Source organism: Myotis daubentonii, chromosome 10 (assembly GCF_963259705.1).
Source record: "Myotis daubentonii chromosome 10, mMyoDau2.1, whole genome shotgun sequence".
Taxonomy (NCBI): Eukaryota; Metazoa; Chordata; class Mammalia; order Chiroptera; family Vespertilionidae; genus Myotis; species Myotis daubentonii.
Genome location: NC_081849.1, coordinates 6099908 through 6127554, shown reverse-complemented (window position 1 = coordinate 6127554; position 27647 = coordinate 6099908). Strand labels below are relative to the sequence as shown.

Genomic DNA, 27647 nt, shown 5'->3' with positions numbered 1-27647 from the left:
GGCCCGGCTCTGTGCATGAAAGCAGCAGCTCCGAAAGCAACTATGTTTCAATTATAGAAGCTAAACAAACTCCAGATACCTGCTTTCAGCCAGCCGAGGTCTCAGAGCTGGAGCTGCAACAGTGTTTCAATTATAGAAGCCAAACAAACCCCAGATACCTGCTTTCAGCAACCGAGGCCTCAAGCTGGAGCCGGGCCTCAGAGCTGGAGCTGGCTCTCAGCTCCAGTGACAGCCATAAAAGGTAAATAAATCCCAGAATAAAAAAAAAGAAAAGAAAAAAAGGAGAGGTTGGGAGCTTCAGTCGCCCACCAGCCTGAAAACGGCCTTCGGCCCCTCACCCAGACTGGCCAGCCACCACAGTGGGGACCCCCACCCTGAAGGGGGTGCAACCAGATGCAAACAGCCATCAGCCCCTCATCCAGGTTGGCCAGGCACCCCAGTGGAACTCCCACCCTGATCCGGGACACCCTTCAGGGCAAACCAGCCAGCCCCCACCCGTGCACCAGGCCTCTATCCTATATAGTAAAAGGGTAATATGCAAACTGACCCTAACAGCAGAAAGACTGGGAATCACTGGTCACTATGACACACACTGACCACCAGGGGGCAGACGCTCAATGCAGGAGCTTCCCCCTGGTGGTCAGGGCGCTCTCACATGGGAGGAGCTCTGCTCAGCCACAAGCCAGGCTGATGGCTGCCAGTACAGCAGTGGTGGTGGTGGGAGCCTCTCCTGCCTCCTCAGCAGCGCTAAGGATGTCAGACTGCAGCTTAGGTCTGCTCTCCACTGGCAAATGGACATCCCCTGAGGGCTGCCGGGCTGCCAGATGGATGTCTGATTGCCAGCTTAGGCCCAATCCCCCCGGGGAGCAGGCCTAAGCCAGCAAGTGGTCATCCCCCGAGGGGTCCCAGACTGTGAGAGGGCACAGGCCGGGCTGAGGGGACCCCACCCCCCAGTGCACAAATTTCTGTGCACCGGGCCTCTAGTCCTATATAATGAAAGGCTAATATGCAAATCGACCAAATAGCGGAAAACCGGTCGCTATGATGTGCACTGACCACCAGGGAGCAGACACTCAACGCAGGGGCTGCCCGCTGGTGGTCAGTGCACTCCCACAGGGGGAGTGCCGCTCAGCCAGAATCTGGGCTCACGGCTGACGAGCACAGCGGCAGTGGTGGGAGCCTCTCCCACCTCCACGCAACACTAAGGATGTCCAACTGCAAGAATTTCGTGCACCGGGCCTCTAGTACCTAATATAAGAACAGATGTACAGGGTGGGGAAAGTAGGTTTACAGTGGTTCATATGGAAAATAATTAATAAATAATTATACAAGAATAAACTGTTTCATGTATTTACAACTGTAAACCTACTTTTTCCCACCCCTGCATACAATTTATTCATAAATAAAAGTAAAAAGGATACAAATGTTGAAGTCACAGATTCAAATTCTTCCTAATGGAGGCATGATTCAAACGTAACATTGAGCCCGACCAGCATGGTTCAGAGGTTGAGTGTCGACCTATGAACCAGGAGGTCACGGTTCATTTCCCAGTCAGGGCACATGCCCAGGTTGCAGGCTCAATCCCCAGTATGGGGTGTGCAGGAGGCAGCCGATCAATGATTCTCTCTCATAATTGATGTTTCTTTCTCTCTCTCTTGCTCCCTCTTTTCCTCTCCCTCTCCCTTCCTCTCTGAAATCAATAAAAATATACTTTTTAAAATAACACATAAGATTGAAGACAACTGCATTAGAGCCACAATTACATCGTTAATTTTGGTTAAATACCCCATAAGAACTCTAACAAACAGTATATTGTGTTTTTATTAACACTGAACACTTTACAAATAGGCCAAGCAAATTCCCGCCTCTGTGCCACGTATTCTTAAGTTGTTCCTTCTGTCCATACATCCACTAACAGGCAACTCCTACCCTTCTCGGCAAATATCCATTCATCTTACCAAAAGTCTTTACAGAGCTGCACAGCGACAGGTAGATAGTAACCACTCTATAAATCTAAGGCTATGAGTTTGTAAGTCAAATTATAATACAGGCCTACTAGAAGGAAAAATTTAGGTACCTTTCTCTTGCTCTAAGACAACTACATTAAGAATAAAACTATCGCCAAAGCCGGTTTGGCTCAGTGGATAGAGCATCGACCTGTGGACTGAAGGGTCCTGGGTTCGATTCCGGTCAAGGGCATGTACCTGGGTTGCGGGCATTTCCCCAGTGGGGGATGTGCAGGAGGCAGCTGATCGATGTTTCTTTCTCATCGATGTTTCTGGCTCTCTATCTCTCTCCCTTCCTCTCTGTAAAAAATCAATAAAATATATTTAAAAAAAAAAGAATAAAACTATCCTATTTATTATTATATCCCCCTCTGCATCTTTTGGAAAAACCCTCATGCAGATGAATTTTGATCAGAAGGAATACATTATATATACAGTGCATGCTAAAACCGATTTTCCTCCTAAATCTACACTTAAATCTTCCCCCCAAAAGTATTCTGCACAAAAGGACAAGGTGAATGTGTGTTTATTTGAAACCCTATAACCCTAGATACCCAACAACTACTTGAACAACATTGTCGCTCTGTTCTCATATGACACAGACACTAACCCAGTGACTGGCTTGGAGAATCTCCTGTTTTTACACACACAACTGGGAACGTAGAAATTACTCTAATATCCTACCAAAAGTATATCAAAATGAATACTTGGAAGAAAGAGAACTAAATAGGTATTTACTTGCCTCCACTGAATTCTCTCTTGGCTATGCCTCGATAAGTCACCATGTAGGAAGTGTCCTTGTGTGCCACCTATCCGTGCCTATGCACTCTATCTCCATCACAACCGGCACCTGGAAAGGGCTCAGAGCACCCCCAAAACTGTGGAAATGATCCAAACTCATACACTCACAATTGCTTCTTCAACAATGAAGTCTGGTGTTAGAGGAGAGAGAACAGCTTTTTAAAAGATACCTTCCATAATATCTCACATCTGCTTCACAATGACCCTACTTCCCAACTTGTAACTCACTCAGTTATCAGTCATCAACCTTTAGTCCAAGGTAAAATGAAAAGCTATGGAACTGTCATCATTTCCCCTGCGAGGCTTAAAGGCACGTAATAGCATGCATTATCTTCTTAAAAGCTCAGGGTTTAATTAACTTGCGCAAAGTCACATCAGAATCACCAAATTGCACAACTCCAGGAAGTGGTACCTACATTGTATTTTTGGCAAATGCTGCCCTAGCACAGCATGAATGGTGCTGTGCAGTGAAGTGGTCTGGGTCAGACAGCTAGTAAGCCATGACGCTGAAGCCCAAACACTCTGCTGTGTCTGATAAGAGAGAACAGACTCCCAACCTTAAAGCCACGCTGCCCCCATCTTGAAAGTGATGTTTGAACAATTAATCACACAATAAAACAAAAATCTCTCGTTATATAACAACACAGTTACAGGCCTTGCGGGCGAAGGAAGAAAGGGAGGGAGGGAAGGAAGTAAGGTCAACAGATAATGACTATGGAAGACAGAAGCAAGAAGAAGCAAGACATACACATCTTCGGTAAAAGGAAGCAATAACAACTGAGTGATCTAAGGGGAACAGAGGAATTGGGGCAGAGGAGTTGGTTCCCCACATCCCCACCCCACTGCTGCCCTTATAAGACCATAAGCATAGTTTTCTAAAGAATGACTAGCCAGCATTCAGGTTAAAATGACACGTGCACCCAGAGTAGGAAAAACTATAAATTATGCATGGGACTCTGCATTCACCTGCTCCTACTTGTAGCTTCGAAAGGATTCATTTATTTCAAAATTTAAAAACTGATCTCAGAGTAAAAAACCTCATTAAAATATATGGCTTAGAAATATTTAGAATCTATTATAACAAGAGCTTATTTTCTTAAGATGCAAAAAAGATTTACAAATCACTTTAAAGGGGAGTCGGGGGGTGACCAACCCAACAAAAGAGTGGACAATGACATACATTACCCAACCAACAGCCACCCCACCTCACAACCTGATCTTGCTGACAGGGGCCACCTCTCCCATTATAAGGCCTAAGAGGAACAGGTGTTTGCTTTCTGGCTTCACTAGCAACTACCACATGACATGAGCACGTGACCAGTCATAGCCAATAGGACCCGAGGACAAACCTGCTGAGGCTTCCAGGAAAGGTTTTTGTTCTGTGAACAAATGCACTTCGCCTCCACTGGCTGTTGTCACGTGGACTCCTGGAACTGTGACCTATAGCTCCTCTGTTTTCTACATCCCACAAATTCTTTCAGCTCCACCTTCAAAACATGCAGAACTGCTTTGACTCCTTTTTCCAAATCATCTCTTCCCTGCCTGCTTACAATATTCTCCCAACCACCACGCCAGCTTCCGCCTTTATCCTCTTCATTCAAGTCTCAACACAGCAGCCAGCATGAACCTTTGAGAGCCTTCATCAGATAAGGTCAGTCCTTTGCTCAAAGGCCCTCAAAGAGATCTCATCTCCCCAGGAAAAAGCGCTCCCAATGGCCTAAGAGGCCCTGCTCTCCCGCGGCCCACACTCAGCTCCGCCACACTGGCGCTCCTCTGCCTGGTTGGAACACACACTCCTGCCCCAGCGCCTGCACACTCACTACCCCTCTGTCTGAGATGCTCTTCCCCCACATATCTGCCCTTGTCCTCTTACCACCTTTAAGACGCGGCTCAAATGTCACCTCAGTGAGGCCTTCCCCGATCACCCCATTTAATATAGGCCAACGCAGCCTCCCAGTCCCCTTCACCGCTTTATTTTCTCCGTGGAAATCCCTTTCACCTATTTGTCTGTCTCCTCCCTCCCCCACCAAAAGTGAGCTCCCCGAGGGCAATACACTCAGCCTGTGGTCTGTTTTGCTCAGTGCTGCTGTTATTTCTCACGCTTAGAGACTACTGCCTGGGACACGGTGGGTACTGAATAATTATTTTAGTGAATTCATGGAACAACCATCAACAGCATGCTAAAGATGAAAGACCAGGAGAAGAGGATTATCTGAGTCCTCGGAAATTTCATTGAGCTATTGAATTACATCTGGACTTTTTTTGATCACATGAGGTAAAATTCTACCCATCATCAGACATGGTAAATTAAGGTTTGTGTTATTTGAAGCCAAAAGGTACCTGAGACAGGACATAGGCAGGTGGTTTGACCAAAAAAAAAAAAAAAAGCTATTGGCAAGTATAGCCAATTTAACTCAATCATGAGGCATGTATATTAAAATAACCATGAAATAATGTCACACAGAAAAAAATAAAAAAGCTTAACTGATGTATATCCCATTCAACATGACTAAAACACTAGCTGTATTTAGTTATTTTTTAAATTTTATACATAAACATATACCATTCATAAGAGTTGTTATTCCATCCCATGCATCGAGTGCTAGACAGGATGCTCATTCTTGGCCAATGATGTGAAAACAACAGTTAACTCTAATAAAGAACTTACTGCACACCTGGCTATGTGCTATCCATCCATTTTTACATGCATTATTTACTGCCCCAGCACACCCACAAAAGAGGTACTATTTTTAACTTATCCCATTTTAAAGTTGACCCAAATCAAGTAGCTACTAAGTGATGAGGTTAAAATTTGAACCTAGTCAGTTTTAACGACCAGATCCAACATCCTACCAGCCCGATCAGCCAAGAGGCAGAGCATTCTCAGGACTGAATGGGTCTGGAACACATTTCCTCCACCAGTGGCCTGTTGTCTGCCATTTACTCTGTTTGGGTTTCAGCCCAACAACTGACAAAAGATATTCAAGTGCCAAACTTACCAGAAAGAAACGCTCTGACAGAAAAAGAAGATAGAAATGAAAAGACAAAGATTTGTAGAAGTCCTTTGTCTCAGTTTTCTCAACTGAAAAAAATGGAGATAATAGTTATTTACTAGAAGGAAGAGGATAAAGGCTGAAGGAGGCACAGTATTTTTAGATTGTTATGAGGATTAAATAGATAAATATGGCACGTGCAAGCACTTGGGCTGGTGCCTGGCACACACTAAACAATCATGATTATCATACTTATGATGAAGGGCTTCAAATATGTCACCAAAACTAGAAGGTTAGACCAATAACTATATGGCTAGTAGCTGAAAGAAACCACATACGTGTTATAACTTCAAGAATCCAAAAAAGAAAGGAGAACAAGTACTGGTATTCATTCTGTGAAGAATGTTAAGTGACCCAGTAAGAAAAAATTCTGTTAGAACCACCAGAAACGTATGTCCTGTCCCATCCTCTCCCCAACATCCATTGTGGGAAGAATACCAGAGGAAAGACATGCTCTGTTCTGGGAGGCCAGGTCAGTTACCTCATTTCTGGAGAGCAGTTGGTCACTCACTATCAAAACTTGAACTGATGTGTGCTCTTTGATAAGAGAACTCTACATGGAGGAATTTAACTTCTACAGTGCCCACAAGTATACAAGGATGGTCACTACAACTAAATGACCACCAATAGGGAATGGTTAAATAAATTAGGGTACCACTATCTAGCTAAAAACCCGTTTCTCCACTAGGCTCTCATCTAAGCAAATGACACACTGTCCACCCAAGCTGCTAATACCAAAAATCTGTAAAACCATTTTAATTCTTCTTTTTCTCAGGCCCATCTCATCAAATCCTTTAGCAGATCTTATCCTAGTAACTTTCAAAACATGTATGAAACCTATCACTCTTCTCCTTAGTCATAAGCCTACTCTAAGCCATATCTGCCAAGATGATTTCAATAGCCCAACTGGTCACCCAGGTTAAAACCCTCCAGTGGCTTCCACTGCTTTGGGAATAAAATCCCTGTTCCCTACCATGGCACGAAGGCCCTGCTTACCTCTTAGACAGCATTTCCTAGGCTCTCCTCAGGGTCCAGTAACACCAGCCTTCTATTTGGGGAGGCAGAAGGTCTCTTCAGTATGACACACTCATTCTAGTTTTAGAGCCTTCATGATGAACCATGCTCTTCCTAAACCAGTGATGGCGAACCTATGACACACGTCTCAGAGGTGACATGCGAACTCATTTTTTTTGGTTGATTTTTCTTTGTTAAATGGCATTTAAATATATAAAATAAATATCAAAAATATAAATTTTTGTTTTACTGTGGTTGCAAATATCAAAAAATTTCTATATGTGACACGGCACCAGAGTTAAGTTAGGGTTTTTCAAATGCTGACACACCGAGCTCAAAAGGTTCGCCATCACTGTCCTAAACTGTCTAACTGCCTCGTTGTTCACGTTGATTTAAATGTCGTCACTTCAGAGGGACTGCCTGACTCCCCTACCACATACATCACTCTCAGAACCACTTACAGATGCTGTCAATACCATTACCACTGTTTACTTTATAGCATTTCTCAATGTCTGAAATCCTATATAATAAAAGCCTAATACACTGTCTGGTTGTCCATTCAACCAAAGCGTAATATGCTAATGATATGCTAAGGCCCCTCAACTGCTTGCTATGATGTGCACTGACCACCAGGGGGCAGATAGTCAACCAGCCAACCAGTCGCTATGAGGTGCACTGACCATCAGGGGGCAGATGCTCTGACCAGTAAGTTAGCTTGCTGCTGGGGTATGGCCAATCAGAACTGAGCAAGACGAGCTGGACATGCCCTAGAGACCTCCCACAGTCCCTCCCTGGTTGGCCAACCGCTCGCTTCCTTCCCCGGCCTTGATCGTGCACCAGTGGGGTCCCTCGGCCTGTCCTGCGCGCTCTCGCAATCCAGGACCCCTTGAGGGATATCGAAGAGCCAGTTTCGGCCTGATCCCGCAGGCCAGGCCGAGGGACCCCACTGGTGCACGAATTTGTGCACCAGGCCTCTAGTTAATTATAAGAAACGCATTTATTTTGTATCTCCCACCATTTGATATATTGGTCCAGTGAAGGCAAGGGCTTAATCTCTCGTTTACCACTGAATGACTAGAATCTACAATCAGGCATAAGCAAACACTTCAAATCAGCTGCATAAATATTACACAGTTGTTGAAAAGACTGTCTATATGCTAAAACAGAACAATGTCCAAGATAGACTGTTAAGTGACAAAAGCAAACCACAAGCATTACAGTTGATCCTTGAATATGGGCTCTAACTATGGGGCTCCATTTAACCGCAAGTTTTGAATTGACCTGTATATTTCAAGGGTCAACAGTATTTTCATTCTGAGGTTGGGAATCTGCATGTGTGGAGAGACAACTGCAATTACACTCAGATTTTTTACTGTGAGGGAGGTCAGCACCCCTAACCTTCATGTTGTCTCGGGGGGTCCGATGTATATACAAAATGATCCCATCTTTGTAAAAATTAATAGGTGCACATCATGTACAGAAAAAGTATATGCATAGCAAAAGTCAAGAAGGCTATAAAATAGTTACAGTAATTAACTTTGAACTATGGGGTTGGAGGGGAAGAGGACTTTTCACTTTTTAAGTTAGGTTCTCCTGAGCTATTTGAGTGTTTTTACCAGCACATATTACAGTTGTAACTTTTTTGTGATGCTTTCCTCATCCTCTACCTGCTAAAAGGCCCAACAATGTATAGTGGGTACTCTCTTTTTCAAACACCCAGAACACCTCAGACACAATGTAAAGTTTGCGATATATTTCTACCACCTGACCCATTTCGAATCACTAGAGAAACAGATATCTGAATATTATTTGTTATGGTCTAGTCCAGTTTAAGGGCTGATGGAGAATCTCTGGCTCAAACAGCAGACCAAAAATACATGTTTATCTCCCTTCAATAAAAGATTCTTTAAATGGTAGTTTAAAAAAAAAGTTAATAAAAATAAATTAAAATGGATATCTTTCTAAAGAAAAGAAACCATGGGCTAGGGAAAGGGAATTAGTGAACCAAGTGTAGGGTTGGCACTTTGAACACAAGGGACTCCTAAATGTCAGAATTCAAAAGAATAATTACCAGCTTCACCCTCAAGTCTGACAGTCATTAATTCCCACCAAGAACTAATTATTAAATCTGAAAAATAACCCAGACCAAGTTCTGGTCTCGATCTCCAGAAAGGTTCTGCTCAGGTTCTCCAGTCAGGTTCAGTCACCAGGTTCTAGTCAGGCTCTCCTGCCAATCTCCGCAGTCAGGTTCAGTCCAGGATCCCCTGCCATGCTCTCTCGCCAGGCTCCGCCTCCAGGCTCCGAGGCCAGTCCCGGTCCAGGATCCTCCGGCATGCTCTCGCCAGCGAAGTTCTTCTGTCTCTAGAGAACGTTCTGTGTAGGTTCTGTGCCTAGGCTCTGTCTCTCTTGGTCCTGTCTTCCAAGCCCTGTGTCCTAACTTCTGTGTTCTGAGTTCTGTCTCTGAATTCTGTCTTCTTCTGTCTCTAGATTCTGAGTTCTGTCTCTGTCTGTCTTGTTACATCTGTATTTATACCAGTTGATTAAATCCTATCAATCTCTATTACAAAGGTTAGGGCGTTTCTTATCTCCATTCCAGGGAGAAAAGATTATGTAGCTTAAGCATGATTGTTCATAGTTAAAGTGATTAATTACCCGCCTGGCACTTAGTTGAGGGGTTTTATTCCCTCCCTAACTTCAGGGGGAAATCCCTACCTGGGGATTCAACCTTTCTCGGAGAGGTGACCTTGGTTAAAACACAGCGCCAAGAAGGTGAGCAAACATATTAAGAACCGTATGCCATATATGCCAGGTCCCTTGAAACAGCAAGGATGGACCGGCTCCCGGCACCAAAATAAACAACAAAAAATACTCTACAGCAAACAGATAAAGGAGGGTATGATGACTTTAAAGAAAATTCTCAACACTTTCAAAGAGATTCAAGAAGGTTATGAGTCCCAGCCAGTGTGGCTCAGTTGGCTAAGCCTCATCCTATGCACCTAAGAGTCGCAGCTCGATTCCTGGTTGTGGGCTCCATCCCCAGTGCAGGGGTATGCAGGAGGCAGCCAATGGATGATGCTGTGCTCTCACATTGATGTTTCTCTTCTCTCTCCCTCTCCCTTCCTCTCTCTAAAAATCAATAAAATATTTTTTTAAATATATTTTATTGATTTTTTACAGAGAGGAAGAGAGAGAGATAGAGAGTTAGAAACATCGATGAGAGAGAAACATCGATCAGCTGCCTCCTGCACATCCTCCACTGGGGAAGTGCCCGCAACCCAGGTACATGTCCTTGACCGGAATTGAACCTGGGACCTTTCAGTCCTCAGGCCGACACTCTATCCACTGAGCCAAACCGGTTTTGGCAATAAAATATTTTGTAAAAGAAGGTTATGAATCCATAGTCTTGGAAAAAAGAAAAAAACATGCTGGGAGTGGAAGGAGGGGAGAATTCTTAAAAATTTAAAATATTACTGCTAAAGTAAAATTATAGAACCTGAGAATAAAGTAGAGGAGATGACCAGAAGAATAGAATTAAAAGACAAAATGAGGATACAATCTAATTAAAAAATGGGCAGAAGACCTGAATAGAGATTTCTCCAAAGAGGACATATACATGGCCAAGAGACATATGAAAAAATGCTCAAAGTCACTGATCATCAGAGAAATGCAAATTAAAATCACAATGAGCTATCACCTCACATCTGTTAGAATGGCTATCAATAAAAAAATCAAGTGCTGGTGAGGATGTGGAGAAAGGGGAACACAAGTTCACTGCTGGGTGGAATCAGATTGGTGCAGGAACTATGGAAAACAGTGTGAAGTTTCCTCAAAAAATTAAAAATAGAACTTCCCTTTGACCCAGCAATCCCACCTCTGGGAATATATCCTAAAAACCCAAAACACCAATCAGAAAGAATAAATGTGCCCCTATGTTTATAGCGGCACTATTTACAATAGCTAAGAATTGGAAACAGCCCCAAGTGCCCATCGGTACATGATTGGACAAAAAGGCTGTGGGACATTTACACTATGGAATACTATGCAGCAGTAAAAAAGAGGGATCTCTTACTCTTTGGGACATCATGGAGCGGCCTGGAAAACATTATACTAAGTGAAATAAGCCAATCTGAGAAAGACAAATACCACATGATCTTACTTATTTGTGGAATCTAATGAACAAAATGAACAGACCAATAAAATAGGACCTGATAAATGGAGACATGAAACAGCCTGACATACCTCGATGTGTGGTTGGAGAGATGAGAAGAGATAAACCAGAGAATTTATATACTTATTAGGGCCCCAGTGCACAAATTCGTGCACCTTGAAAGGAACTGTGGGCTGCGAGGCTGTGGTGGGCACAGGGGCGGGTCTTGGCCCATCCTCTGTGCCCCTGCCTGACCCCTCCCGCCAGGGCCCCGGCAACCCTGTTCCCGCCGCCACCACCACCGCTCCCATGCAGTGACTGCACCGGCCCCGCTCACACCTGCTGACAGTGCGGAGCGATTGCCACCAGCGCCAGCAGCAGGTGCAAATGGCAGCTGCTGCTCTGATTGCCCTTCAGTAGCAGGGGAGGTAGAGAAGCCCTCAGGGGCAATTCGGGCTGCCGCCGCCGCCACACCCATAACGGTGCCAAACCACAGGGACCCATGCCAGGCGCCGGCAGCAGGTGCGAGTGGCGCCTGCCGGCCCCGATCACCCCTCAGGAGCAAGGGGAGGTGGAGAAGCTCTGAGAGGCAATCGGGGCCGGCAGCCACCGCTTACATCCACTAACGGTGCCAAGCAATCGGGGCCGGTACCAGGTGCCAGCAGCAGGTGCGAGCAGTGGCTCCAGCAACAGCAGCGGGTACTAGCAGGGCCTATGCAGGCAGCAGCTGCAAGTGCCGGGCGGGACCGTGGTGCGCAGGAGCAAAGAAGTTTCAGTAACCACCACAGGCTCGCCCCAATGACAGCGACTGGCACCCCGCCTTGGTCTGGTGCCCCCACTCACCTGCTCCACCATCCCGCCACGGCCGATGCCCGCCATGTTCTGCGCACAGCCCCTGTTGTTCAGCGCATGTCAGAGCAACTGGTTGGTTGGTTGGTTGTTCGCCTGTTCCACTGTTCGCTCTATTTGCATATTACAGTTTTATATATATAGATATGCATAGCCCATGAACATGGGCAATAGGGTAGTAAAAACCTGGGGGGAAGGGTAGGAGCTAGGAGGAAGGAAGTACAGGGGGGGAAATGGGAGATATCTATAATACTATCAACAATTTAAAAAATTTTTCTTTTAAAGACAAAAGGGGGAGAGGAACTAACTCAGGAAGTCCAATAACCAACTAAAAGGAGTTATACAAAGAAAGAAGATATAATTACAGCATTATAAGAGGATTCCCAAGAATTAAAAAATATGAGTCTTTAGTTTATTAAGAACACATCTAGACAAAACACATCACCCACAAAGGAACAAGAATCACCCTGTATCAGACTTCTCCTCAACAATGGATGCTAGAAGACCTGGGAGCAATGACCTCAAAGCTCTGAGGGGAAATAATCTTCAACTTAGTTTGGTTTGAATAAAATAATACCAGACAAGGTATTTCAAGGACTAACAAAAACACTTTCAGATATGCCATGGTTCAAAACTTTATCTCCTACATATTCTTTCCTGAAAGCATGTGAGGGATGCACTGCATTAAAGAAAAGATCCAGTCGCAGCAGAACCAAAGCCCAGCACTGAGGGGAGTGACCTGGAACAGGCGTAGGTAACATCAGGTCCAGACTAGAGAAAGAGGACCAGGAAGACCTCTCCTCAGGGGGAAATACTAATGTGGTATGGAAAGCTGAAAACATGGAAGAAAAAAACAGTGAAAAATAAAGCAAGAGGAAAAAGGTAATTACTGACTCAAAAACCAGGAAACCATACAGGATAGGTAATGATATTTTTTGCCTCGGCTATGAACAATTATTTATATCATCACAGTAATGTAGAAACTATTTGTTGATTTTCAACAATGAAAACCAAATCATAGGCAAAGAATAAGGGAGTATGGTACAGAGTATAAATGTTCTCAACCTTGACAATGCCCATGTGGAAATGACAGACACATAAGAGCATAAAGGGGAAAGGAGCGGTGAGAAAAAAAGGGGGGAGTACGAATATTTTCCTACTTGGGAAATCAAGATACACAAGCTATAGGAACGAGAAGCAAAGGTCTATTGTGTTACATAAACTACAAAGATAACAGAGAAACTAAAAGTGATAACATCTATTTGGGAAAGTGGATATAAGGGAGCCAAATCCTCATTTATCAGAGCACAAATCGATCTAAAATTGATAAATCCTAAAGTAAGCTTATTATTTCATCACAACAATACCACATGAAGAAATTACTTAAAAGTTTCCTTCAGAGAATGGCTGTAAGGAGTGAGGAAGGGTTGTTGGCCTTTATTATAAGCATTTCTGAGTTTGTGTTGTTTATTTGTTATGTATGGTGGTGGTTTCTTTTCTGCAGGGAGAAGGCAGCTGAAGGGGAATACTGTAACATTATGGTTTACGGTGTTTGTCATTTTGTTTAACAATATTCTACTCAAGAAACAAAAGCCTTTTTAAGAAAATGCCAAAAACAAACTGGGTTTACTTCTTCAAACGACAAATGACAGTGTGAGGAAGCGTCCCTGTGCCGACAGTTTTCTGTAGCGTTCGAGTGACATCAGCACCCGTTAAACACACCGATGCGGCTGTTCACTGGGAAAGTCTAGGTTCCCCTCAGGATTGAGAGCCAAGTGCCTATGGCAGCACAAGATGAACATATCCCATATCACATTTCAGGCAAGTTACAGACCCACTCTGCCACTATCCATGAGATGTAACAAAAAGCTAAGCAATGTTAAAAAATAATTTACCAAATTCCTCTCAAATCAAAATACAGGAAACTATTGTGTAATTTGACACTTCAGAAAATTACATTTTTGTTGTCACTAAAATGAAGCCAAGAAAAAAAAATAGTTCGGTGTTTAATAAGGCATTGTGTAGTTTAGAAAGGACACAACTATATCACATTAATCTTTGTATGGGTCTAGACATGAAAAACATGTAAGCAAAGAAACTACATAAGTAGAACAATAATGATTATGTAACAAATGATTTTACATTAGGAGCAGCAACTGTTTATTTTGAAATATATGCTACTGAGTAGTTAGATTCAAGTTTATCTTGTTAAGAATACAATGTTTCCAAATCAATGATCCTTACAGAAAATAAAACATGAATTTCAGTATTATTTAATCTTACTTTTAGAAAAGTAGACAAGAAGGATTTCATGCCCTAGGTGAAAAAAAAATAAAATCTACTTATAAATTACACACTGCTGCTTTGATACAAAATAAAAATTATTCTAGAAGAGATAGGTTACAATACTTAACATATAATACAAAGTTTTGTAAGAAAACAAGTGTAGCCCTGACGGGTTTGGCTCAGTGGATAGAGCGTTGGTCTACGGACTGAAGAGTCCCAGGTTTGATTCCAGTCAAGGGCATGTACCTTGGTTGCAGGCACACCCCCAGTAGGGGGTGTGCAGGAGGCAGCTGATCGATGTTTCTCTCTCACCAATGTTTCTAACTCTCTATCCCTCTCCCTTCCTCTCTGTAAAAAAATCAGTAAGTATTTTTAAAAAAAGAAAGAAAACAAGTGTAACATGCCACCTGAGGTTAAATATATACATTTTACAAGTAATATATATCTAAATATTAAATAGGACAGGTGTATAGGTAAATGTCTAAATATGAGTTTGTAAGCATAATGAAGTTAACCCTATACTATCATAGTTTTACTTAATAAAAAGAGAATATATTTAATCCATCAAACTGTTTATCTTCTGCTGAAACACATCAGAAACAGTACTTCTCATTTCTTTTCCTTTTCTAATTATAACTGGGAATTAAACATACATGAAGAACTATTCTGAAAATCCTCAAACCTATCATGAAATATTTGAGCCAAAGTGTTTTTTCAGAGTTTTCAAATTATATAAACATTTCAGTGTGTTAAATTCATATTACCATTTAAATATTTTACAGAAGTATATATTCTTATATATACACAATTTATACAGAATTAGAATAAAAATGCTGAATTATTTTTGAATAGCTAATAAAACTACTTAAGAAACTAAGTGAAAAATCTTGAGAACTAAAGGGGGAGGGGATAAAAATGCTACTTTATTCCCAATCCTCTTCTATCAAACAACTTCCAAATCCAGAATGTGAAACTTTCATGATTTGTTATTTCCTTATTTCCAAACGTAGATTTAATTCAACAATAAATATACACATCTTAATATCCAGTGCCATATGACCATATCTGAAGCTTTCATCCAGTTAAGTACATAATAGAGAAATATACGGCTTCTGTTGGCTCTGTTTATTTTTAATAGTAACAATCCAAGCCAAGTCACCCTCCGGAACCAGATGCAAAAATATGATCATCTGAAAAGAAACAACTTTCCCCTCCGGGTATTTGGGGTTCTGGCTCTTTTTTATTGTCATTTTTCATTTCTGTCTATAAACCATCTTATAAAAAACTGCCATATTCCCCACCCAGATCCCATGCCCCGGGATGAGAATGCTCAGCTCCAGGGCTCAGCCTCAGGCAGGCAGCTCAGTTCACTAGGGCAGGCTGCGAGGCTGCCAGCCAGGTCCTGCCAACCTGATCGCCCTGCAGCACCCACTGCACAGGACAAAACAAATGAGCATGAAGGGTCTTTCTTGCAAGCTCTCCCACGGTTCTGAGACTATCCCGCCACACACACCCACTACCAAAAACACACACAGAACTCCCAGGAGCCTACAAGACAGAGGAGGGGGAAGGAAGGTGGAGGAAAAGAGGAAGACCAGAGAAAGTAGATCTCTGTGTAGCAGTTGCTTCAAAAAGGTGGGATGGATTTCTCCAAAGTCCAGACCGGGAACCTTGCTACAGACAGCCAGCGGAGGAAACCCCCAATGTTAACTCTTTGTTAACTCTGTGCTAACCATTTCCAGGAACTTTTCCCCTCTATTGCTTAATTTCAAATAATCCAACAAGTCCATTTTATTTTTTTATATTACTTAATGAAATTTTGTTGGGTGCCGAGAATATAAAGGTTAGATAAAACAAAAGGATACAACACATTTCGCATTATTTTGCGTCACATGGTTAAAATCTTTATGTTAACCCTTTTTATCCTTTCTAATCTCTCTCTAGTGAGGAAGTCAAAACCAAAATACTAACCACCACCTAACATGGTCTTCAACGTCTACCAAAAATGCCCTACTCAAGTCTCACTCTTTCAAACCAGAGCCTTTCTTTTCCATTTAACAAGGATATTTTTCCATGAAAAACTCTACTTAAGGTGCTGCAATCACTTTTGCCAAATTTTTCTTTCTCCTTTTACTTACATGTTTATCATGGCTTTTTTTTTAAATATAAGTTTTTTTAACCACCTTTTCCAAACCTCTAAACAAGCATCTATAATTACGGAGAATTGTCCTTCTGCTCAAGAAACAAATAATTCTACTTTCCCTCCACAAACTTCCTAAATCCTCTATGAAGCTGGCCAAATGTTTTCAACTCCTGGCACTGAATAAATAAAATTTAAAAAACCATTATGTAACTGAAGCCTACTTCTGTTGTTCTAATAACCTAACTTAAACGGTGGTTTAACAGTAGTCTTGGTTGTCAAAGAATCCCTATTTTTAAATAAACAAATATTTTGAAGAGGTTCAAAGTGAGGGGTGGGGCCACAGGGGTAGAGCCCCATAAATGGAAGTCAAGTTCATGACTGTTTCCACAGAGGCCTAATCAAGAAATTGCCTTTTTCATATCTCATATCCTGCAAAATCTTACCAACTCATAACCTTGATTACAGATCATCCTCTTCTAGGCAACATTCTCCAAACTACAATGTTATAGTAATACCACCAAAATTCAGAATAAGTTAAAGGAGTTAGGTTTAAGACATAACCAAGAAAGCTGCCCTTGTATAAAGATGCTGACTGCATGACTGATGCTTATGTGCAGATGGTCAGACAAGGGAAATACCCAGGCTTTGGGGGCAGAAGAAAACAACTAAAAAATAGAAGTTTATTCTTTTAGTTAAATAAAGTTAAAACAATGTCCTTCCAAAGAATATTTTAGAGACACAATGCAAAACAGTTCCTAGTTTTCACTTCCACTGTAATTAGTTTCAAATATGAATAAAATTCTACCTATTTCAATCCCAAGATTTTTATTCTAATTTAATTAAATTTACAAAAATCTTTTAGAAAGTGTATGTAAAACACAAAGATTTGACAATGGTGAAAACTACTCAACAAAATTTGATAAAAATATTGTATTTGGAGAAATCATTTCTATTATCATCAATTCCTAGACTCCCTTTAATCACTTTGGGTTTTGTGCCCTTCCATCACAAGACAAACTAAGCTATGGCACAATGGTTTATTCTATATGACAGGACTCTGTCAGCAACAGGAAGATTAATTAATCTAGCACAACTGGCTTTAATTAACTTACCGCATCCCCTCACCCACTCCATGGTTCCCCTCACTTTCCCCACAACTTCCCCTAAAATCCCAAACATCACTACAAAACAGGCAACAGACACCAATGGCAGAGTGCAGGCAAGAACTCTGTAGAGGGGAGAAACCAAGATGGCGGCATAGGTTAACGCCGGAGATTGCTGCCTCGAACAACCACATCAGAAAAACTAAAGACATCATCCAGAACCACAGGAAGGCTGGCTGAGTGGAAATTCTACAACTAGGAGGAAAGAGAATATCATACCCAGACTCAGAGGAGGCGCAGTGCTGAAGTGAAATACTCAGGTGCGGAGTGCGCGCAGAGGGGGCTGGCGGCGGAGGGCGTGGTTGTTGTTGTTTTCAATCGGGAGGGAGTTTCAGACTCTGAGCTCCAGATCCTGGCGAGTCTCTAGGGACCCAGACTCAAACGGGAGAAGCGGGACTGTCTGGCTTCAGTCGGAACTCGAAGGCAGCTTTCTCTCCGAGGTTTGCAGCGGTTGCTGGGACTCTGTGAGGCAGAGCCCCTAGGGACAGAACTGAGAGGAGCCATAACTGCTCGCTCCTGCCCGCCCTGTAGATCCCCGGGGACCCTCCCCGCCCAAGCCCTGCGCAGAGCCATTTGCCGGATAGCCTCAGGCAAATGCTAGATTAGCACCGCCCTAGAGATCCAGCACAGAAGCTCTCCCACTGCAGACTCTCATAGCCAGTTAGCCTGGAGGTCAAATCACCCTTGGTATTGCCGACATCAATCAAGGCTTAACTACAACAAGACTGCGCACAAAGACCACTAGGGGGTGTACCAAGAAAGCATAAAAAATGCGGAGACAAAGAAACAGGACAAAACTGTCAATGGAGGATATTGAGTTCAGAACCACACTTTTAAGGTCTCTTAAGAACTGTCTAGAAGCCGCCGATAAATGTAATGAGATCCTCAAGAAAACTAATGAGACCCTCGATGTTATGATAAAGAACCAACTAGAAATTAAGCATACACGGACTGAAATAACGAATACTATACAGACTCCCAACAGCAGACCAGAGGAGCGCAAGAATCAAGGCAAAGATTTGAAATGCGAAGAAGCAAAAAACACCCAACCAGAAAAGCAAAATGAAAAAAGAATCCGAAAATACGAAGACAGTGTAAGGAGCCTCTGGGACAGCTTCAAGCGTACCAACATCAGAATTATAGGGGTGCCAGAAGATGAGAGAGAGCAAGATATTGAAAATCTATTTGAAGAAATAATGACAGAAAACTTCCCCCACCTGGTGAAAGAAATAGACTTACAGGTCCAGGAAGCGCAGAGAACCCCAAACAAAAGGAATCCAAAGAGGACCACACCAAGACACATCATCATTAAAATGCCAAGAGCAAAAGACAAAGAGAGAATCTTAAAAGAAGCAAGAGAAAGAAACTCAGTTACCTACAAGGGAATACCCATACGACTGCCAGCTGATTTCTCAACAGAAACTTTGCAGGCCAGAAGGGAGTGGCAAGAAATATTCAAAGTGATGAATACCAAGAACCTACAATCAAGATTACTTTATCCAGCAAAGCTATCATTCAGAATTGAAGGTCAGATAAAGAGCTTCACAGATAAGGAAAAGCTAAAGGAGTTCATCACCACCAAACCAGGATTATATGAAATGCTGAAAGGTATCCTTTAAGAAGAGGAAGAAGAAGAAAAAGGTAAAGATACAAATTATGAACAACAAATATGCATCTATCAACAAGTGAATCTAAGAATCAAGTGAATAATCTGGTGATCATAATAGAATCAGGGACATAGAAAGGGAATGGACTGACTATTCTTGGGGGGGAAAGGGGTGTGGGAGATGCGGGAAGAGACTGGACAAAAATCGTGCACCTATGGATGAGGACAGTGGGTGGGGAATGAGGGCGGAGGGTGGGGCGGGAACTGGGAGGAGGGGAGTTATGGGGGGAAAAAAGAGGAACAAATGTAATAATCTGAACAATAAAGATTTAATTTAAAAAAAAAAAGAACTCTGTAGAACACAAGAGAGGATGCAGATGATGTGTTGTGGAATTGTGCACCTGAAACTTATGTAATTTTGTTAATCAGTGTCACCCCATGTGGAAGCACGAGCTGCTCTTTAGCGGCTGCCAATATAAATATGAAGGGAGAAAAAGCAGTAAGAGTTTTAGAAACTTAGACATGACAAACAATAAAGATACAGAACTCCTCTGCATTTGTCTAACAGGTTTATCTGTGACTCTCAAAATATTTTGTATATATACATATATATTTTTCACTAATAAAAGAGAAGATTTATTACTATCCTAAATTATTTTTTTAAAAAACCACACACTCACACAGGAGCAATACCTGTGTTGATTAAAACCTAAAGACATTTTTACCTCTTAGTATTATGCCCTACTAATGAGATAAAGAATGGAATTGAAAAAATGACATTAAAAATCAAATGTTTTGCCCAGCCAGTGTGGTTCAGTGTTTGAGCATTGACCCATGAACCAGGAGTTCACGGTTCCATTCCAGTCAAAGCACACGCCCTAGTTGTAAGCTCAATCCCAGTAGGGGATGTGCAGGAGGCCGCCAATCAATGATTCTCTATCACTGAAGTTTCTATCTTGCTCTCCCTCTCCTTTTTTCTCTGTAATCAATAAAAATGTATTTTTAAAAAAAAAGAAAAAGAACTTAAAAAATCAAATGTTTTGACGTTACATAGAGTCAGTCCTAATGTCCTATCCTAATCTCTATATATAAAAGGCTAATATGCTAAGTGTCCCTCCAAACGTCCAACCAGTCGCTGTGATGCATGCTGACCACCAGGGGACAGATGCTCAATGCAGGAGCTGCTGTGACGCGCACTGGCCATTTACAAAGAAACAGCACTGCGGACCTGGTGCCAACAAAGCAACACTCGGCTTCCCCCAAGTGGGACACAGGCCCCGCCACCACCCCAGAGTAAAAGCCCACCAAATCGCAGCCAACACTGCTGAGATCCGATAGTGCAAAATGCAGCCCAGAGTCCAGCCCAGTCTGGAATCGGTCACTGTGGGCACCGGGTAATAACATCATGCAGCAACGCCCGGCGGCCCGGCTTCCTCTCCCTCGCGACTAGCCTCCTTGTAATTTCTTCAGTCCAGGAACACAACTTGCTTTACAACCAGCTGCAAACATTTTACACATTAACCAAATATCTATGAAGCGTTTTCCCGTGCCTCATCTCATTTGATCCTCACAGAAGTCCTGGAGTTGGTAGATAGGAGACTTCAATAATAGTCTGCTTCGTGTTGATATTTACTGCTGTGTTGCTGACAATTACCTGAAAGAGAAGTTGGGGTGCTTCACTGGGCTGGAAAAAGTTTAGGTCTAATTAAGCAAGTTTAATATATATATATATATATATATATATATATATATATATATATATAAAGCTAGTATGACTCGCACATGCGCCATACATGTTAAGCTCTTGCTGGCGCCAATTGCATGCGTGTGTTTCGAACTGTTATTGTCGATCATGAATTTGGTTGATACTTCTATTATAGAGAAAGGGCGAATAGCGATATTAAAGTATTTCTTCTAATTAACTTTCTTTCAATGTACATAAATCCATGTACCAGGCCACTAGTGTCATATAAAAAGTTTAAGTAATATGAAAAACAGTAAGAATGTCCTCTGGCTAATAAACTACAAATAAAACATAAATTTTTAGAAATTCACAAGAAATACAAGTAGTAAAATTGAAGAGTCTTCAATAATCCTACTAATCAAGTGAGTAAAAATTTTAAACTGAAGTGGTTTTCAGTGATTAAACTATAAATATAAAGGGTTTCTTTAAAATCTTTAATTGATTTTTTTTTTAGAGAGAGTGAGGGAAGAAGGGCAGAGGGAGAGAAGTAGAATGGGAGGAGGAGGGAGAGGGAGAGGGAGAGAGATTGATTTGTTGTCCCATGTATTCATGCATTCACTGGTTGATTTTTTTAAAATATATTTTTATTGATTTCAGAGAGGAAGGGAGAGGAGAGGCAGAAACATCAATGATGAGAATCATTGATCTGATGCCTCCTGCATGCCCCCCACCGGGATCAAGCCGGCAACCCGGGCACTGGAATCAAACCCAGGACCCTTCAGTCTGCAGGCCAACACTCTACCCACTGAGCCAAATCGACTAGGGCTCATTGGTTGATTCTTTTATGTGCCCTGACTGGGATTGAACTGCAACCCTTGCACATGGGGACAACACTCCAACCAACTGAGCTACCAGGCCAGGGCATAAAGGTTTTGTTTTAATATACCACACATGACAAAGATTCAATGAAACTTGTCCTCACACATATTCCTGCTGACATTATAATCTGATACACCCCTTTGATGAAGCATTTAAATTTTTTTAATAAAAATAAGAGTTCATATTTAATAGGCACTGTTCTAAAGGCTTTCTGAACATGTGCCCTCTTTAATTCTCTCAGTAACCGTAACACAGGGATTTTATCATCAACCCCATTTTATTTTTTTTAATATATGTTTATTGATTTCAGAGAGGAAAAGAGAGAAACATCAATGATAACAGAGAACCACTGATCAGCTGCCTCCTGCAAGCCCCACACTGGGGATTGAGCCCACAACATGGGCATGTGCCCTGACTGGGAATAAAACTGTGACCTCCTGGTTCATATGTTGATGCTCAACCACTGAGCCACACCGGCCAGGCTTCAACCCCTTTTTACAGGTGAGTAAACAAACAGAGAAATTAAACAGTTTACACAGAGTCCAACAACTAGAAAGTGATGGAGCCAAAATGTGAGGCCCAGCAACTGAACAGTAGAGCCCATTCCCTCTCAATATGGATCAAGAATCATAACATTCTTGTGTGTGTGTGTGTGTGTGTGTGTGTGTGTGTGTTAATCCTCACCTGAGGGTATTTTTCTAACGATTGTTAGAGAGGGTGGAAGGGAGAGGGAGAGACAAAGAGAGAGAAATATGGATGTGAGAGAGACAATCAATTGGGTAGGGACAATTCAGTCTGCAAGCCGATGGTCTATCCACTGAGCAAACCTGGCTAGAGCAAATTGTTCTCTCTTTTAATCTAGTGATCCTGCCTATGGAAATCTGTCCTTTAAAAATAATCCAAAATATGAATATGACTATCTACAAAAGTGTCTGCAAAGCATTTTACATGGTATAAGCAAAAAAAAAAAAAAAATCGTATTACCAAGAAAAGTGGAGGAACAGGGGTGATGGAGGATGTGTATATTAGTTTACTCAATGGAAAATTAAACTCCTTTAAAAAGGTTATGTGTAATACTTTCAAAAATAAGGAATTCAAATTTAAAAAACGTTATGAAGATTAACGACATGGAAATTTTCTTTTACACGTTAAGCAGGGAAGTAGCCTACAAAATCTAGAGTAATATACCATCATTAATACAATGAAAACAAAATAGGCATATGGAAAAAGTTGGAAAAAGAGATCAAAATAACAGTATCTATGTAAGAGTAGTATGATGGATTTCTTTTCTCCATGTTCCACATTTTCTGTAATAAAAATACAATATTAAAAATTTTCAGTGATTAAAATAACAGATTTATACAATTAGAAATCCACAGGTTATATGATGATAGCAGAAGAAATTCAGGCTCAACCTGAAAAAGGCAATGTTTTTTCACTCCTCACCAGAGAATATTTCTTCTATTGATTTTTTAAATATATTTTTATTGATTTCAGAGAGGGAGGTAGAGGGAGAGAGAGAAACATCAATGATGAGAATCATTGATTGGCTGCCTCCTGCAGGTCCAACACTGGGGATTGAGCCTGCAACCCCAGCATGTGCCCTTGACCGGAATTGAACCCAGGACCATTCAGTCCGCAGGTTGACGCTCTACCCACAGAGCCAAACTGGCTAGGGCTCTTCTATTGATTTTTAAAGAGAGTGAAAGAGAGAGAGAAGTCGGGAAGAGAGAGAGAGAAAGAGAAACATTGATTGGTTGCCTCCCACCGGGGATTGAACCTGCAACTAAGGCAATTGCCCTTGACTGGAAATCAAACCTGTGACTCTCAGTCCAAAGACCAACACTCTAACCACTGAGCACCGTCCAGGCTTGATATGCCTTAATACGCAGAAGGATAATCTAGTTATATTTCAAAAATACTAGAAAATAATTATTTCATAATATAATCCTCATTGTGCTAATTTTAAACTAAACTAATTCTATTTTATCCAAAGCTCAAATTAATGCCAACCTATCACTATTATTCCAGAGACCTTGAAAGAAAAGACCTCTTAATAACATAAAAAGGTAATAGTTACCATGACCTGGATTAGGACTCAAAAATACTAGACTGGGCCCTAACCAGTTTGGCTCAGTGGATAGAGTGCTGGCCTGCGGACTCAAGGGTGCTGGGTTCGATTCCGGTCAAGGGCATGTACCTTGGTTGCAGGCACAACCCCAATAGGGAGTGTGCAGGAGGCAGCTAATTGATGTTTCTCTCTCATCTATGTTTCTAAATCTCTATCCCTCTTCTTTCCTCTCTGTACAAAGTCAATAAAATACATTAAAAAAAATACTAGACTGGTTAAGTATCATGAAATATCATAAATAAACACATGATATGGAATTTTGGCAATAAAAATACTTTAAAATACTTTTTTTAATGTGAAATTATCATTAAGTCATTTACCCGGTACCATTTTCCAATGGCAACAATAACGAGGATCAAGAACCTCAGGGCAAAAAAAAAAAAAAGAACCTCAGGGCAATCTACACTAATAAAAGAGAAAAATGGTAATTGGCGTACAACGATACCCTTTTCATTGGCTAATCAGGGCTATATGCAAATTAACTGCCAACTAAGATTGGCAGTTAACTGCCAACAAGATGGCGGTTAATTTGCATATGTAGGCACAATGCAGGGAGGCGAAAGGGAAAGCAGGAAGAAGCCCCCTGCCACTGACAGTGATCGGAAACCCAGGGGGGAGCTAAGAGCTGGGGGGCAGCCATGATCGGAGAATCAGGCGCCTTTGCCGCCCTGGCCAGTGATAGCAGGAAGTAGGGGTGGAGCCAGCGATGGGAGCTGGACATGGTCGAAGCTGGCAGTCCCGGGAGCTAGGGGTCCCTTGCCTGGGCCTAAAGCGGAGCCCACGATCGCGGGGCCGCTGCAGCTGCGGGACCCCGCTGCCCGAGCCGGACGCCTCAGCCAGAGGCGTTAGGCCTGGGCAGGGGCGGAGCCTGCAACCGCGGGGAGCTGGGGGTCCCCTGCCCAGGCCTGACACCTCTGCCGGAGGCCTCAGGCCTGGTCAAGGGGCCGATCCAGTGATTGGTGATCGGAGGGTGACGAGGGTCAACTCCTCTGCCCGAGGCATCAGGCCTGGGCGGGGGGCTGAGCCGGGGATTGGGGGGATATGATGGTCCCCTTGCCCAGGCCTGAAGCCTGGGTCAGAGGCGTCAGGCTTGGGCGGGGTTGGAGCAAGCGATCAGAGGGAGATGGGGGTCCTCTGCCCAGGCATGATTCCTGGGCCAGAGGCCTCAGGCCTGGGCGGGGGCCAGAGCCAGTGATCGGAGGGAGATGGGGGTTCCCTGTCCAAGCCTGACACCTCTGGCGGAGGCGTCAGGCCTGGGCAAGGGGCCGATCAAGTGATAAGAGGGTGATGGGGGTCTAAGCCTCTGGCTGAGGCATCAGGCCTGGGCAAGGGGCAGAGCCAGCAATCGGAGGAGTCTGGGGGTCCCCTGCCCAGGCCTGATGCCTGGGCCAGAGGCATCAGGCCTGGGCTGGGGGGGCAGAACCAGTGATGGGGGGAAATGAGGGTCCCCTGCCCAGGCCTGACGCCTCTGTCAGAGGCGTCAGGCCTGGGCAAGGGGCCGATCCTGCGATTGGAGTGTGATGGGGGTCAACGCCTGAGGGCTCCCAGTATGTGAGAGGGGGCAGGCTGGGCTGAGGGACACTCTCCTCCCCCCCCCCCACCCAGTGCACAAATTTCGGGCACCAGGCCCCTAGTAAATAAATAAATAAGAACCTCAGGGCACTTGGCACCAACAGCATGCCACTGTAATGCCTGCACAGCCCAGCTACTTCTGGTGGAACAGGCCCTCCCTGTCCGGAAACAAGAGAAAGGGGTTTGAAAAGAAGGGTTAATTGGAGGAGTAAAGGGTTACCTAAAAGGCTAATAAGAGGGCTGTATGGTAAAGACAAAGGAAAAATAAAAGCAGAGAAGTAAAGCCAGCAATAGAAAGGGAGAACAATTCCTGATATAATTACATGGGGGGAGGGGGATTTACACTTTGATTTATTCCCCATCTTTACCACCCTTTTTTAAAAAAAACCACCCTGGCTGTGTGGCTCAGTTAACTGGAGGATTGGCCCATACATCAAAAGGTCCCCAGTTTGCCCTAACGAGTTTGGCTTAGTGGATAGAGCGTCGGCCTGCGGACTGAAAGATCCTAGGTTCGATTCCAGTCAAGGGCATGTACCTTGTTTGCGGGCACATCCCCAGTAGGAGATGTGCAGGAGGCAGCTGATCGATGTTTCTCTCTCATTGATGTTTCCAACTCTCTGTAAAAAATCAATAAAATGTATTAAAAAAAAAAAAAGTCCCAGGTTTGATTTCTAGTCAGGGCACATATCTAAGCTGTGTGTTGGATCCCCAGTTGGGGCGCATATGGGAGTAAACCAATCAATGTTTCTCTCCCACATCAATGTTTCTCTCTCAAAAAAAAAAAATATATAAATAAATAAATAAAAGCATAGCCTCAGGTAAGGATTAAAAAAAAAAAAAAGAATGTAAACATAAGATATCAAAAACTGCACTCTGTTTTGGGGGATACAATGTTGAGAAGCCATGGGCACTGTCTTCAAGGCACAGGTAGCCTAATCTGAGCCTTGGCTGTGTCCTGGCTGAACTGCAAAAACCTTGAACCTCAGTTCTAGGTCTCACTATGGCAACAAGAGGTCTGTCACTCTACCTTCTTATTATTTATACTTGAAGTGCTAAAGTTTGTGCAAATTTACTTAATAAATTAGGGCACTTCACCGTTATCCCTCTAACAACTTCACTCATTTCAATGTGCTTTCTTGGGTACAATCACAGTATACGCCAGTGATGGCGAACCTATGACATGTGTGTCAGAGGTGACACGCAACTCATTTTTTTGGTTGATTTTTCTTTGTTAAATGGCATTTAAATATATAAAATAAGTATCAAAAATATAAGTCTTTGTTTTACTGTGGTTGCAAATATCAAAAAATTTCTATATGTGACACGGCACCAGAGTTAAGTTAGGGTTTTTCAAAATGCCGACACGCCGAGCTCAAACGGTTCGCCATCACTGGTATTCGCTCTGACATGCACATGGCCCACAAGCTACCAAAACCTGATCGTATTCCTAAGAGAGTAAGTGTCCTTCCTTGACATCATCAGTCAGGTGACTTCCAACACTAATGCTGTGTTTACTTCCTAACCTGTTCTGTTCAAGGACTTAGCTTTGAGTGGAAACCTCCATCCCCTTCCACATCCAAGACCTCTGCCTTCAGAGAGCACTTTACTTTTTGAGGAAAAATCCTTTTTCTGGGGGCTATGCACCCCTACAAAGCTTTTGTCTAAGCTCCAGGGGGTCACTGAACCCTCTCCTTTAAATTACACAAAATTTGCATAGCTACATTCCTGTCTGCATTCTTCTGTAGAAAGTAGGGATCTATCCAAAGGGATCTATAACCCAAAAAGAGATTAAGAACGACCCCTCCCCAAGATTTCATCAAACCCACACTAGGATGATCTGACTCTGACAGTTAAACAGTTTTCCTCTCTTCATCCTCCTGCTAAATTCCTACATGTTTAAAGCTAATGAAATTAATAAAGTGTTTACTGTATGTCAGACACCATGCTAAGCACGTCACATACGTGAATTTAATTATCACAACAACCATAAGAAGTAGACACTATCATTAACCCACTTAGCAGTTGAAGCAACTAAAGCACCAAGAGGGCATTTACTAAAAATCACATAGCTACTCTGCTTGAAAAGTGTAAAACTTCTCAGAATGAAATGTGGCTGCTTGTGTACACTTCTCATACTTCTCTTGGCTAATTGTCTTTCTGTTTAACCCTCGCCTGAGTCAGAGAGAAAATTAAGTGGTTTTGTTGTCAAAAACTCATCTCTGCTAGGCTGCCAACTTACAGATAGATCCTCGGTTCAAGAAAGACCGTAAGCACAGCTGGTGTGGCTCAGTGGTTGAGAACCAACCCATGCAC

The 27647-nt window shown here is 42.7% G+C and overlaps 1 protein-coding gene across 20 annotated transcripts in view; it reads right to left on the bottom strand.

Annotated features, from left to right (window-relative positions):
* The window catches only part of KMT2C (lysine methyltransferase 2C), a 269634-nt gene that overhangs the window by 222531 nt on the left and 19456 nt on the right, over window positions 1-27647 (bottom strand). The window contains exon 2 of one of the 20 annotated variants that reach the window (XM_059711408.1): window positions 5807-5889. The exons of the other annotated variants lie outside the window; for them this stretch is intronic. The gene's annotated coding sequence lies outside the window, so the exon portion shown is untranslated. The remainder of the gene's footprint in view (window positions 1-5806; window positions 5890-27647) is intronic. 20 annotated transcript variants of the gene reach the window in all.